This window comes from Myotis myotis, unplaced genomic scaffold (genome assembly GCF_014108235.1).
Source record: "Myotis myotis isolate mMyoMyo1 unplaced genomic scaffold, mMyoMyo1.p scaffold_m19_p_5, whole genome shotgun sequence".
Lineage (NCBI taxonomy): Eukaryota > Metazoa > Chordata > Mammalia > Chiroptera > Vespertilionidae > Myotis > Myotis myotis.
The window spans coordinates 38,772,496-38,787,406 of NW_023416357.1; the positions used below are offsets into that span (position 1 = coordinate 38,772,496).

A 14,911-nucleotide genomic window follows, 5' to 3' on the forward strand; every position below is an offset into this window, starting at 1 on the left:
GTGGTTGAGCAAGAGAGTTCCGGACGTTAAGGTCTCAAGTGTCATTTAGAGTTATTTCTGTCTTTTTGAAGAGATGTCTGTAGTCAATGAGGAGGAGACAATTTGCTACAAAAGACAGTAGAAAGGAAGGAGGGGAGAGAGGGAAAGAAAGAAGGAAAAGAGGTGGCGGAAGAAAGACTTTTCTTGTATTCATTGAATACTTCATTGAATACACCCAACACCAAACAAATGCATTCCAATGATTTCTAAACATTCTATTTTTAAAAAATATATTTTATTGATTTTTTACAGAGAGGAAGGGAGAGGGATAGAGAGTTAGAAACATCGATGAGAGAGAAACATTGATCAGCTGCCTCCTGAACACCTCCTACTAGGGATGTGCCCGCAACCAAGGTACATGCCCTTGACCGGAATCAAACCCAGGATCTTCAGTCCGCAGGCTGTCGCTCTATCCACTGTGCCAAACCAGTCAGGGCTAAAAATTCCATTTTAAAGGCCTTTCTATTCAGGCTAATGACAGGAATAAAGGCAGAAGTGCCACTCTAGCATTAGTGGCTGGTTTTATACACACATCTTTTAGTCCATGAGTATATTATTAAATGATAGAGAACATCTAATACGCCCATTTCTATAAAACAAGGAAATAAATTTCTAAGACAGGAAGATTTTATAGACCCGTCTTTTATACCCAATCCCAAGGATGGGAAGAGGAGGAGGGAGGGAAGGAAGGAGGGGAGAATTTCTGCTTTGTCCATTTTGCCTCCATGTTGCTTCCTCTTTTGCTGACTTGGCCTCAGAGCTCCTCTCAGCTGAATCCAAACATTCACCTTTCTGCCTCTCCAGATGGGCTCTCTTTCCTGTGGTTCCTGAATTCTTCAAGTTGAGCACAGCCAGATACACGTCGTCAGATGAAAACCAGCAGCCTAAGGAACTTCGGGATCTGCAGGAGGTTGGCACGGAAAAGGAGAGGGGGCGGCTCGCAGTCTGAACTCAAACATCGCTGTCAGGAGACTGTGGGAGGCTCGCTCACTGCGCAGAAGCTGCGCCTTTTACACTGACCAGGAAGCAATAGCTCGTTAACCGGGCAGCACGGCAGCCGTGCGAGTGGCAGACACCGTGCCAACTCGGGCCACTGTTCTATATTCAGCTAATGTAGACTTCATGCAGTGCCTTGGGATTAGAACGCTTCAATACTGCCTTATAAAAATATCCCACTCTGGTTCGCGGGCCGAGCTTCAGTTCAGAAAAGCTGCAAGGGTTTAGCTGCCAGCCTCTCTCGCATTCCTGTTTTTGTCTGTAATTTCTAAAGACTAGTAAGTAGACATGGCACTTTACAAATACACAAAGACAAGGGTCTGGCCTTCGGTCAGGAAAACACAACCCAAATGAAAATAATCCAAGCAGAAGCAGTAACAGACAGCTTGGGGAAGGCGGGGGGCGGGGAGCAGGCACTGGCTTTGGAAAGTGAAGTCTAAAGTATTTCTGTTTTTGTTTTTGTTTTGAAATGGGAGTTATTTGAAGGGAGAAGGACAGCCAAGTCCCTCTGTGTTTAATCTACAGTCTCTGGTCTCCAGAGGTCACTCAATTCAAAAGCAAAGTTATTCAAACTTACCCCCCGCCCCCCAAAAAAACTGGCAGACAGCTCTTTTTTTCCAATGGCTTTGTGGCTGACCTCAGCTCCCCAGACAAGTGTAGGCTTAAATAAGATAATTGCTTCCCAAGGCATCAAGCCCTGCTTGTAGGAAATCTTGAACACAGAGCACACCTCTTTCGGGAGGAGGCCACACCGGAAGTCACATCCCTAATTGTTTGTTTTATTTGCCTTCATCAGAAAGCACTACTGACTGCACCAAGAAAAAGCCAGGCATCTAACGTCCTAGAAACAAACCAGCTACCCGGTACTGTGGCATAGTCAGTTAATCCAAGACACATTTTTATGCAAACCTCAAGTTATAACCCACATATGGTGGCAGATCATTATCCCAAGACTAAACTGAACCAGTTACATAGTTGGAGGTGGATCTATCATAAGCTGGAAAACTTTTCTTTTTACTGGCCTCTTTTAACAAGTGTAGGAAGGAAATAAAGCTCAAAAAGCATAAACTATTTTACATCTTGAATTGAACTTTGATAAAAATGGAAATACTCCAAAATAAAGAAATATTGGCAAAGAAAGAGGGAAAGATGCAAACAGAAATAGAGAAGAAAATGTGGAAATTAAATGGGTCTGGTACTGCTTTGACATTTCCTGATTTAGTTAATGAAAAAGGCAGGATACACAATTATGTAGTGACATAATCCCTAAGGGGAGGAGAGACAGAGACAGAGAGAGACAGAAGTCAAAAACTAAAATAAAATGGATCAAAATAGACTCATGATTATCCCTGGAAATTGAGATTATAAATAAATTTGGTTTTGTTTTTGGGCCTTTTGTGTTGTCTAACTGTCTACAATGAGTCTGTTTTTCTTTAGCATAAAAACAAGCAATACAATTAAAAAAAATTTTCTGATTCAAAATGCAATGATCTTTAACTCTGAGTCTGACCGCATGAGCCCATAGACTTCAGGGTTGTTAAAGGTGGAGTTTCTGTGTGTGCTAGTGCAGCCCGGCCCAGGGGACCAGGGAGCACGCACTCTCCCACACATTTTGTACCTGCGCACAGATAGGCGTAAAGACTTTCCCAGCCTAAACGTATTTTAACAGTCCCAATGCCCAGGCTGCAGTAACAGATGACAACATAAAGTGTTCTCCAGTGCTGACCTACTGTACATTGTTACCATTACCAGCAGTGAACACTGTTTGCAAGGTCAATTCCAGTTGTCAGTGAGGTTTGCTTTACACCTTATGTGTGCGACCTAGTGTGAGCCTAACACAGTGGAAGCTGGGGCGCCATGTAGAGGTCAGGCGCACCCTAGCTGTCGACTTTAACCACAGAGGTTGTTTCAGGAGCCATGGTCTCTCCGTTCTGGGCCATTCCAGTGCCAGGGAGAGCTGGAGCTGGGAGAGCCTGCAGGAATTTGCTCGGGGCATGTGGTTCACCCACACCGTTGTGCAGAAGTTGGCTGCACAGTGTCTCCTCTGCAGACCTTTCTGCTTCCTTGGCATTTGTCCTTTGGATCACTTTGTGGATAAAGGGTACCCTTGAAGGCAGACCCCAGATAGTTATTCCAGCCCACAGCTTAAAACTGTTCACTCCCATTTGTTTTTTGTTTGTTTGTTTGTTTGTTTGTTTGTTTTGAGGTTTTTAAAATATATTTTATTGATTTTTACAGGGAGGAAGGGAGAGGGATAGAGAATCAGAAACATCAATGAGAGAGAAACATCGATCAACTGCCTCCTGCACACCCCCCACTGGGGATGTGCCCGCAACCAAGGTACATGCCCTTGCCCGGAATCGAACCCGGGACCCTTCAGTCCGCAGGCCGACACTGAGCCAAACCGGTTAGGGCTGTTCACTCCCATTTGTTCCTCTCCTTGAAAATCCTTGCATTAGAGGTTTTAGGTGAATAAGATCCTTTCCACAGAAATGCAAATGCCTCAAACAGAGTTATGAGCCATCAGTCCTTCGGACCTGAGCATAAACCCACTGCTCAGATGGCTTCCCTTCTAATACCTAGTCAGCTAGCATGAGAAATGGACATTTTGATGACCTATAAAGGGAGCTAAGGGGCAAGGTGGGATAGAAGGATGCAGCTTGAAGATTAAAGCAGCAGGTGGCACCACCACTTCCCAGCAACCTCACTTTAGCTTCTTCCCTCTCTCTCCAGCATCTTCAGCCTCTCTCGCTGGATCCTTTAATCGGTTTTGTCATCTAAACAAACATAAAACACTCTCCCTAAACCACACCCCACTCCAGCTTTGCCCTTTCTCAACCTAGACTTCCAGGAAGAGCTGCCTGCACTCCTTACCTCCCATGTCCTCACCTTCCACTCCCTTCTCAACCCTTCCTTTGTCTTTTGCTCACCTCCTTTCTATGAAACTGATCTTGCCCAAATTACCAGTGACGTTCTGGCAAAATGCAATGGAAACTTCAGTTCTTGCCTTGTGTGACCTCCCCAAAGCCCATGACTCTGGTGACCTCTCTCTGCTTCTCAACTCTTTTCCGTGGCTTCTTTCGTCCTAGTCTCCCTGGGTGACTTGGTCCCCTCTCACTATCCACATGCAGATGACTCCCATATTCAGACCACCCTCCTGAGCTGCATGCCCCACATCCAACTGTCTACAGGACAAATTATATCTCACAAGCACATCAATCAACACCTCCAAAATGGAACCCAGCACATTCTCCTCTCCTCCCTCCCCGCCTCCGCCAACCCGATGTCTTGTGTCCTGGGGACTTTGTCCATGTAGAGTCCTCTGCTTGGAGAGTGTTCCTCTTCCCCTCCACCCTCTGACACCTTCACTGAGCTGTTATTCAATCTCTAGGTCTCAGGTTAGATGTCACTCCTTCTGGGAAGCCTTCCTTGAACACTCATGTCTGAGTTAGGTACTCCTAAGATTTTTGGAAGCTCTCACTTGTAATTTTTTGTTAAATCATCTATCCTTCCCACTCTAATATTTACTCCCTGAGGGCAGGGATCTTTCAGTCTTGTTCATTATATCCTTTGGCCCAGCATAATGTCTGGCACATAAAATGCTCAATAAAAACATTCATTTGAAAAAATAAAACAGCTCATTTACAACACTCAGGCAGCCAAGAAGGAAGGTGGGGAGGGTTTCCTTCCTCTGTCCAGCCCCCCTTTCCCCATAGTCCCTGTGCATAAGGTCAGGTGCCACCACCCAGTCCAGCATCCTTTACCCCACATTCAACCTCATCGGATGCTGTGCAGCCTGGTGTCACCCATCCTGGCACACTTTCCACCGTGAATAACAATTTTTTCTCTGAGAAAAATATATTCTTAGTTCTTAACACTGACTTTAAAATAAGCTTCTGTAATATCTTTTTAACATTGAACACTACTATCTCTACCACATGTAAATGTGGATCACTCAGCACAATTACATTCACGGTTGGTTCTTCCAAGTAAAATAAATAACCTTGCCACAGGATAATTCTTAAAAGCAATTTGGTTTATGTCTTAGTTTTTGTTTTTCTTTCTGGAATCTAACTTTGCTAAAGAAAAATGCTCAATTCCAATGTAGTCATTTAAAAAAAATGCATTTTTAAAGTTCCAAATGCTTAATAGCTTTTCCTTTTGCTTTGGCTGGTTATGAAGATTTATACATATTCTTTGGTGCTTTAATTAATGCTTGTGGCTAAATTATGAAAGAAAAACATTTAAATAAGTTTATATAACTGAGTCATATGATTTTCCCAAATGAAGCCACAACACACAACACCTCAAACTGGAGACATCGCTTGTCTCCATCAAAAGGTTTAGTGTGGGGTCTGAACAGCAAATTTGAAAATAGAGCTACAGTCACCACCATGTTTGCAAAGGTTAGTCGTGGACCCTGACTTCTGTGGCCACTACATCAAAGTATGGCAGCTGTTTATGAGGCCCTGCTGAGTTGTAGCATACCTTTCTAATCCAATGATGGGGACAAGGGGACATCATGGCATCTTTGGCCAAAGAAAGGTGTTCACTGTGGGAAGAAGAAGAGACATGTAAAGAAAATGGAGAGTCAGAGGCCAGTGAATAGATACATTATTCTAGCTCTGTTTGCAATTTGGCATCACGTGAACACTCTTCCTCCCAGCGGAACTTTCAAGAAAGTGCCTCATCACGCTGCAGGATAACCACGGCCTGTTAGCCCCAACTTCGGGAACGCTGTCTGAGCACTTTCTGTTTCTCCTTCACTTTTCACGCTCACTGCACAAGGGCTTGCTCTTGACCTGGCTTTGCTTTTCATCTTCATTATGTCTCTGGTGTAGATGATTGTATAGAATATAGGTCAGAGGCTGGGACCTGCCCTGTTTCTGTGTCCTGGGATTTCTCGCCTCCATCTATGGATCCTAACCGGAAGTTTCTCTATCCACTGATCGTGAAGGCATCCTCTTCCCCTTATTCTATCAAGGAGTTTCTCTTCTTGTCTTCGGTGCCCGCTGCATGGTGCTGAGGATGTACGACGTGTCCCATCAATATCTAAGTCAGTGCTTCCCAGTGTTGTTTGGGGACCAGCAGTCTCACTTGGAAACTTACAAAAAATGAAAATTCTCAGGCCTTACGGTAAACCTACTGAATCGGGGCCCCAGGAATCTGTGTTAAAAAGCTCTCCAGGTGATGCCTACACAGTATGAGAACCACTGCTTCAATGGACAGCTGTTTGAAGGGGCAGCGATGGGAGCTTATTCCCTCTCCTTCCGGTTCCTGGTGGAAGGGACTCAAACGCCCTGGCAGCAGGTGACAAGGCTCTCTGCCCGTGGTCCTAGAGCAGTGATGGCGAACCTTTTGAGCTCGGCGTGTCAGCATTTTGAAAAACCCTAACTTAACTCTGGTGCCGTGTCACATATAGAAATTTTTTTATATTTGCAACCATAGTAAAACAAAGATGTATATTTTTGATATTTATTTTATATATTTAAGTGCCATTTAACAAAGAAAAATCAACCAAGAAAATGAGCTCGTGTGTCAGAGGTTCGCCATCACTGTCCTAGACAGACAGCTTTCTGAAATCATCAGCAAGGATCGCGGACCAGCCTTTATCGGCTGGGAGATTTCTCTTGAAAGTCCCAAAGTTTATGTTCTTTTCTCCCACTGGGCCCCCTGCCATAACCACTTTGCAGCAACCAGTCTGAGGTGCTCGTTATCTGGCAATGCCATGTCTTTGTCTTTGCCTAAATGTGGGTTCCTGAATCTCCAGCAGTCGAGAATTGACCCCCACCCCTTCCAAGGCTCGGCTCTGATAGGCGCCAGGTTTCATTAACTGTCCATCTCCATCCAACTCCTCTGCCCACTGGTGCCCGTTCCCTGTGGAATCCTGTCTTGCTGGCTGCCTGACCCACAGTAGGACACTCAGTCACCAAAACTTCAAAAGCAATAGCTGAAGCTCTTTGGCAGGTTCTGCACTAACAATTTCCAAACTGTTCAGTAAAATAACCACATTAGAACACCTACCTAGAAAATGAGGCCAAGCAGTATCTTACCAGTGTGAAACATGCATTTTGAAGTTAAATGAAGTTAAATTGCAGGTTAAGCAATGAGTATAATAAGGCTATTTTGATCCCCCAAACTGAAGTCACTGGATAAAAGCAGTCAGGTCTGTCTCTATGTCCAATTTATTTCTGAAATGGTTGGTTGCAAAATATTGAGAAAAAAATCGTCATTCTGGTAAGCAGTTGCACATGGGAACAGTGTGCATTTTTTCAGGATAACTTTCCTTGCAACCTGGGGACATGCTTTATCCGAGGTTCACTCACAGAGAGGTGTTTATATGGCATTATAATGAACACTCTGGCAGTCTCTGGTGTGTTAAAATTCGGCATACGTAATATTTGATTGTGTCTATTTTTTATAGAGTTGGGGAAATGTTTTAATGCAATTTAAATCAAATATCTGTGGAAACTCTAAAACTCTTTGCAGCCCTCAGGGCTCTGCAGAGCACAGCAGTCACGTACAGAGGAACCAGGACAAGAGAGTGAAGTCACTTACTCAGGTTCCGCGGCTTTTTGGGGGTCAACGTGGCTGCATCTCATGTCGCCTGGCTCGGGGATTTTCTTCTGTTTCACATGGACATCTGAGCTCCCAGCCTAGATTCCAAGTGCCTTTCGCTCAGGGCCGAACCTTCCAGAGCGGGAGCTCTGTTTATCCTGCTTAAATGAATTACAGAGTGGAATTTCCCCAGAGCCATCTCTCATCTTCAGCAGGAGGGGGCCAGGCAGGAATGAAGATCCTGCTAAGTGGCTCTGCCTCTTCCTGGTGCCTGACCACGGCTGGCACACGGTCCTCTTAAAATAACACGGCTTTCCTTCCAGCAGCCAGGGGCTGGCAGGCTCCCGGGCTCCACTCAGCTCTTCTCTCATCAGCCGGATCCCAGAAAGCACTTGCTCACTTAGATGAACTGCATCTGGCATGTGCTCCAGTTAGCAGCAAAGAGATTATTCTGCCAGGTGGATGGGAACGGGGCAGAGGAACAGCCAGGGCTTGAAGGAAAAGCAAACCCATCCAGGCATCTCAGATCACTTCAGACACCGCGGGCTGCCTCTCGCAGACCCTTTCTCCTAGCAGCACGCTGTCTGAGACCAGCTCCCCGGAGAGAAAGCCATAACAGAGCGAGGGCAGCAGATTCTTGGAGAAAATGGAACTGCTCCAGCAGGGTTACTGCTCAGTGCAGAAAGGTTGTAAAACCTTCCAGTTTGGCTCCTCTCTCTCTCTCTCTCTCTAATATATATATATATATATATATATATATATATATATATATATATATTATTTCAGAGAGGAAGGGAAAGGGAGAGAGATAGAAACATCAAGGATGTGCCTTTGACTAGAAACCAAACCATGACAGATGCTCAACCACCGAGCCACACCAGTCAGGCCAGATTGGCTTTTCTCTGCGCCTCTGAGAACTGGCAGCAGCTCCTCCTACAGAACGTGATGATGGGCGTCCCCCTCTGCTTGAGCCGAAGCTCTGCCCACCTCCACACAACCTCAGATTAGGTTTCCTGTGTGCCTGTCGTTAGGGGAGAGAAATTCAGTCCCGCAGGCCCCAAAATGCTCACCCAATAAAGCCCCTCAGGTCTCCTAGCAACTTGCTGTGCTTTGATTTTTCCAACTATTTTTGCAAGGTGGAATTTAATTTAAAAAAATATGAGGGCCCTGTCAGTAAAACCGAGAGAGCTGCAACACAGAGCTTTAGTTGACACTGATCCTTTTAACTGGCCCACTTTATGGGGAAAACGGGCCCAGGACTTACTTCCTGTTGGAATTAGAATCAAATGGATTGCTTTAATATTTTTGTCTTTCAAAAAGAAAATAAATCTAAGAAGGCTGCAAGCTATTGTGTTCAGGCCTAACCTTTCTCACATGGAAGGCACTGCTGGTTGCTTCTCCAATATCCATCCTCTTACTCGTGGGAAGAAATGGCTGGCAATGTGCTCAGGTGAAAATACGCGTATCCTCAGACTCTCCTATACATGGGAGTGGCCCAGTTCTGGCCAATGACATTTAAATGAAGCATATAGGGTGGGGCTTCTGATGAAAATGGATAGATTCGGATAATATGGGAATCTGCACGCCCTTTCTTCTGTCTTATTCTTCGTTGGTATGAGAACATGATGGCTGGAGGCAGAGCAGTCACCTTGCAACCATGAGGATAAACTTCTCACATAAAGAATGTGTGGGGGTCCTTGATGACTTCCTTAAACAGCTGTCACAGCCCTTGATTTCCCACCTCAAAACTTCTCAGCTGAGCAAAATATAACCATTTGGTCAAGACTTTGTGTCTGGGGTCCTGTTAAAAGCAGCTAAATGCAATTCTAATCAATTCCCTTTCAAAACACAAACTTTTTACACTATCACTTTAGGCCAAGGAATGGTCAGACCAGCTGGTAGGCAGAACAAGGCTCTCTTTTCTCATTTTGTAACATGAGGAAACGGGGGTAGTGAAAAGTATAAAGTGAGTAACTCCCCTCTTGCTGAGCCAAATTCTAGCTCTCAGTCCTCGACTTCCTGAACCTCTCAGCAGCATTTGAACCACTGGCTACTTCCTCCTCCTTAACATTTTCTCCTCCCTTTCTTCTGTCTTTTGACTTCTCCATGTTTTCCCCTCACCAGTTTGGCTTACTTTCCAGTCTCGCCTGGTCTCTCTTCTGCCTGCCCCTTAGGTGCAGATGTCTCCCAGGGTCTCTCTCCCCTTCTCTCAGCATCCCACACTCCCTTGCGTGGCAATCTTATGTCTACCCATGTCATCCACGATCACCGCCTAGAATTGGACTAAAATGGCAACTACTGACATTGGGAAAATACGTCTATCAGGCATTGCTAAGAGAGAAAAAAGCAGCTCACAGGGTAAGATGTGCTGCTTGATTCCATTCCTGTAAAGTAGAAGGAAGAAAGGAATGTATGCACACAAAAGATATCTGAAAGGCTATATAAACAAAACGTTAACAGTGGATGGGTGGTAGGACTTAACTCAAATGTAAAATTAACGCCTTAATCCCTAAGGGTTGAGAGGACATATAATTTGCTTCAATGGATTTCCAGTCATTTCCTAACTATTTTCCCATTTACACCCTATAGGTACTTTCTTGTCCTGTAGACAGTTGTTTATTTATTCATTCAATGAGTCTTTGTTGTGGGACTGCTCTGTGCCAGGAGCATTGTAAAAACAAACCCCAAGTGCAGGAGACTCTCATCTGAAATCAACTGGGTGTGTACTATCTTTTACATCGACGGAGAAAGGGCATCTTCGCATAGTCACATTGAAGGGGTTTTTCACAATATGTGCTATGCAGCAGCTCCCCCTGGCATCTTTCCTGACTGAGCACCAGGCATCCTGCCCAGGCTGAAGCTGGTTGCTCCTCCATGGGCCCTAGAGACTTTCCTGGGCTGGGGGCTGGGTCCCCAGAACCTGCCGGCCTGTTTTCTCTGGGCGCTCTATGAGATGACATCCCCAAGAGGCCTGCCAGCTTTTCTGATGAACCCTAAGCACTCCAAAGCAAAAATTTCAGGAAAACAACAAAACTATGCCATATGCATGTAGGGGATTCCTGTTGTACAACCTTGCTGCTTTGAGAACCCTGACCTCTGACCATTATTCCCTTTCCCCTTGTCCAGCTCCAATTCCATAATGCTTTACTCTTGCAAAAATCCTCAGGTGATATAAGACAACCCTTGTCTAAGGTGCAGAATAGGATATGATGGTGAACAGGCTCAACCTCCTTTGCTTCCACCACGAAACCTGCTCACCCAGTTGCGGCTGGGCCTGTGCTTTCCTCTCCCCTCCCTAGATGGTGAGAGGAGCAGCCCTTCCCTTCATTTATGACCAATCCTGGGCTTGTTCTCTGGATTCCGGCTTCTTGCCTCTTCAGGAGTCTCTCTCCCCTGACCATCTCTTTCTCTCCTTCAGCTGCTCTTCCTCTAAACTAGTTCTGCCTCATCAGCACTAAACACACTTAAAGTCTCTTCCAACGCGGACACACGCTGAATGGATCGATTGTGTTATAAATTTTAGATGAGGATGAAGCTCCATGCTGTTCAGGCTGCATCTTGCCCACAGGAACAAGTGCTGGGCCTTGGGGGTTGTAGGCCATTGGCGGGTTGCTTTTGTACTGAACGTCTGGCAACATTTTATTCAATTCTGAGGTCTTCCTTGGTTCCTGGCAGCAGACCACCCCCTGGTGGGGAAGCATTCTGGCTTCTCTGGAGAGGCCCCCGACCCCTCACGGGTGCAGTGCTCTCCCCTCCGGCTCCTGAGCAGTTGCGGGATGGGCAGAATGGATGGTGATGGGCGCTGCTGGCAGGCACCTGTACAGCACTGTTACTCCATCCTTGAACACGGGTCGTCGGGGCATGTTGGCTCCATACGCCACAGATCCTTCAGCTGGGTTGATGTATCTAGTTTACTTTAAATTAACTAGTGTGCTCAGTGGTTAGAGCGCTGGCCAGAAGATTGAAGAGTCTCGGGTTCGATTCCCGTGAAGGGTACATACCTCGGTTGCAGGCTCAATCCCTGGCCTAGGTGGGGGCATGTTCAGGAGGCAACCAATTGATGTTTCTCTCTCACATCGATGTTTATCTCTCTCTGTCTCTCCCCCTCCCTTCCACTCTCTCTAAAAATCAATGGCAAAAATATCCTTAGGTGAGGATTACCAAAAAAATAAATATATAAATGAGGGCCACTGAAATGTGTTTTATGTCAAAAGAACTAGAACACATCCTGGGTGCCTAAGTGGGAAGTATTTGAAAAGCTGGCTGAAATTTTCATAAAAGGTACATGTTTCCATTTTCTGAATAGATAGATAGATAGATAGATATAGATATATATAGATAGATAGATATATCTCCCACGTTCAAAGGCTGTTAAATCGCGTTGTTTACCCATATCTTCAGAAAAAAATCACTTCTACTGTCATGGTAAACAACCTGCTTCCCTATTTATAATGGTCTGGCCCTCTAGCAACTTCAGCGCGAAATTATAGCTAATTTGCCTGCAGCCGTCAGGTGGTCATAATAATCTGGCCACTCAGTGTAAATGTCCATTAGCATTTTTAAAAATATATTTCTTTATTGATTTCAGAGAGGAAGGGAGAAGGAGAGAGAGAGAGATAGAAACATCAATGATGAGAGAGAATCATTGATCAGCTGCCTCCTCCACATCCCCCACTGGGGACTGAGCCTGCAACCCGGGCATGTGCCCTTGGCCAGAATCGAACCTGGGACCCTTCAGTTCACAGGCTGATGCTCTATCCACTGATCCAAGCCGGCTAGGGCCATTAGCATTTTTTTAACTCATCCTTCATACCGAAAGGACTAGTTTTTCACTTGAATCAGTAAGAGGGAATTCTGATACATTTCCCCCAAAATCTCCTTCACTTACCGGGAAGGGGAGTTGCAGGAGGGCTGGAATTCACCAGTGATTGGTCAGTGTAAGGGCTGCATTCAGGTGACTCTCTGGGGGCTGTCAGGTGGGCAGGAGTAAGAATTGGGTTAGAAGTTGGCCAAGCTGTTTTTGAAGAATCAACTCTTATATGTAACACTAGAAACTTATAACTCAGATATGAGATATGATCCACCATCATCACCACGTGTTCCATAGTGTCTGAGGCTGCGGTAGCCACCGCACGAGGTGCCGGCTTCCATGGGACTTTTTGTGAAATTGGTTCCTGGGGTTGGCCTTACACTGGTTGGAGCACAGAGCTGTTCAAAGGTGTTAGTGCTCATCCCTAGCTTCCCCCAAGCCTGCAGTCCCCTCCCCTCCTCACTGTACCAGGTCTCCTGGGCATCACACCCCTCCCCCCGCCTGAAGGATGCCAACCCTTCAAATGCCGCCTGAGCCGGTCTGCTAATGTGTTCAGTTGTGTTGAAAGTCAAAGCAGAGGCCTGAGAAAACAATTCACTTTGAAAGACACCAGGAGGGGCCCGAGAGAAGACCCCTGCCGTCTGTTACCGATAGAGGTGACGGCTTTGGACAGCGTGCTTGTTTATCCATGTCTCAGGTGAGTGTGTGCGTGTGTGTCTGGGTGTGATCTTTCTGCCTTGCCCAGATGGGAGTGAGGGCTTTGTGGATAACAAGTGATTTTGACTTTGAGGGTATGGTGTGTGCATAACCTCTGGTGTGTTTGCCCAGGTTGAAAGGACACACGTTGGTGTCTGGTGGCACACATTATCTTGACCCTCTCCTGCGGCAGCTCTATTCCTCAGGGAGGGGAACAGCTCCTTCGATGTGTTTCCTGTCTTTCCCCTGTGCTGTCCCCGGCACTGCCCTGGGGACCATCCCGCTCCCTGTGGGAGTCCTTCCTTCTGGATCCAACTGCCAAAGTCCACTTGTGTTGCAACTCCAGCCACCGGACTGGCTTGCTTTAAGTTGTAACAGTAAGAATAGTAAGGAAGTTGTAATAGTGAGAAAGTCTGTTGGTTCTACTCCCCACCGCCTGTTTCCCAGAGGCATCTTTCTTGGGGCAGGAGAAAAAAAAGAGCCAGACTTCTTTGACTACATAAATAGATGTGACATTCAAACCCAGAGCTAAATGGAATTTCTTGAACATTTGTAGGCTTGTGCAATGACCTATGAAGTCAACGTTTTCTAATTAATTACTTGCATGCAGTAACTTTAATACTTTTTTTTTTTAATGAAAGAAACAAAGAAAGTGAAATATTTCGCAGTCCTGGCTGCCTACTGAGATTTACTAAGATCCTGATGAGGGTTGCTTTTCTCTAGGACACCGAGGCCTTTTCTTTGTAAGGAACTGCTGGCAGCTGAGGATTTTGCAAACAGAATTCAGAGGGAGGAAAATATTTTGTGATGGCATGACTCTGAGCCACCCATGGCAATCACTGACCGGCTGCCCCACCGGGTCAGCACCCAGACAGAGGGGCAGCTGTTATCAGACTCAAAAGCAGAGGGTGAGGGGGTTCCAGAGCAGGGGAGACTGACACCATCACCAGTTTGTGTGAGTGACAGCCGCCCTGCAATATGAGGTGGTAAGTGGGACGCCTTAGAGCGGAAGTAGGGAGAATGTGAGAAAACATAAGGGTAGCTGAGAGTCAGACATTCCAGGAGAGGGTTAGGGAGGGAAGGGTTTTGGCAGAACCTCAGCTCCTAACCCGGTCCTGCTGGTTTGGATGAGAAGTGCTGTTTTCTATACAAGCTGGCCATCGAGGGCTGGGAGAAAGGAGAGAGAACAGAAACATGAGCAAAAAAGAGTTTTTGACCCAGGAGGAACAGTGGAGCTCGAGTGAGGGTCTTTGAAATGAAAAACTGCCCAGTGGTCACAGCCTGGGTGGAACCCCACAAGCCAGCTGGCCCGGGAGTCGGGTCTTCTTCCTGCCTGCTGCGCTGCGGGGGTTCTCTTCCCGTAGAGCAGAGTCCCCTGTGCTCTTGAAGCGCAGGTAACAGCTGGGCCCGGTGAGAAATAGCGGGCTTCATGTTTCCCCAGTACGATTTCCTGTACATCCAGCCAGGGGCCCTGCCCACTCCCTGCAGCGCTCGGGAGCCGGGCTGAGAAGGAAGAAACAAGGCTGATTCATGTTTGTGATTAACTTCTCACCTAATGCTGAAATCCCACACGCTGAGCTGGGCCAGCTGTTGGGCTTGGCTGGGAACTCGGCTCTCGGAGCAAGGGCGGGTGGCCACAGGTCCTGCACCACCCTGGGCTCCAGCCACCCTGCCGGCGCCACCCTCTGCGGGCTGCCTCTCAGATCTCATCTCCTTCGGGGTCCCCTTTTCTGCCTCTGCTGTCGGAGCTTTCCCTCCAGAAAGCCTAGGCCATTTTATTTGTATCTCCTTCATGGTAATGGCCTTCTTCAC

At 46.4% G+C, this 14,911-nt stretch overlaps 1 long non-coding RNA gene across 1 annotated transcript; it reads right to left on the reverse strand.

Annotated features, from left to right (window-relative positions):
- Window positions 1–425: 425 nt before the first annotated feature.
- On the reverse strand, window positions 426–12,562 carry LOC118657096. Its single transcript, XR_004967841.1, has 3 exons — window positions 12,482–12,562; window positions 5,524–5,587; window positions 426–940 (listed from the first exon to the last, which is right to left on the reverse strand). It is a non-coding gene; the product is annotated as an uncharacterized LOC118657096 (long non-coding RNA).
- Between the last annotated feature and the right edge of the window lie 2,349 nt (window positions 12,563–14,911).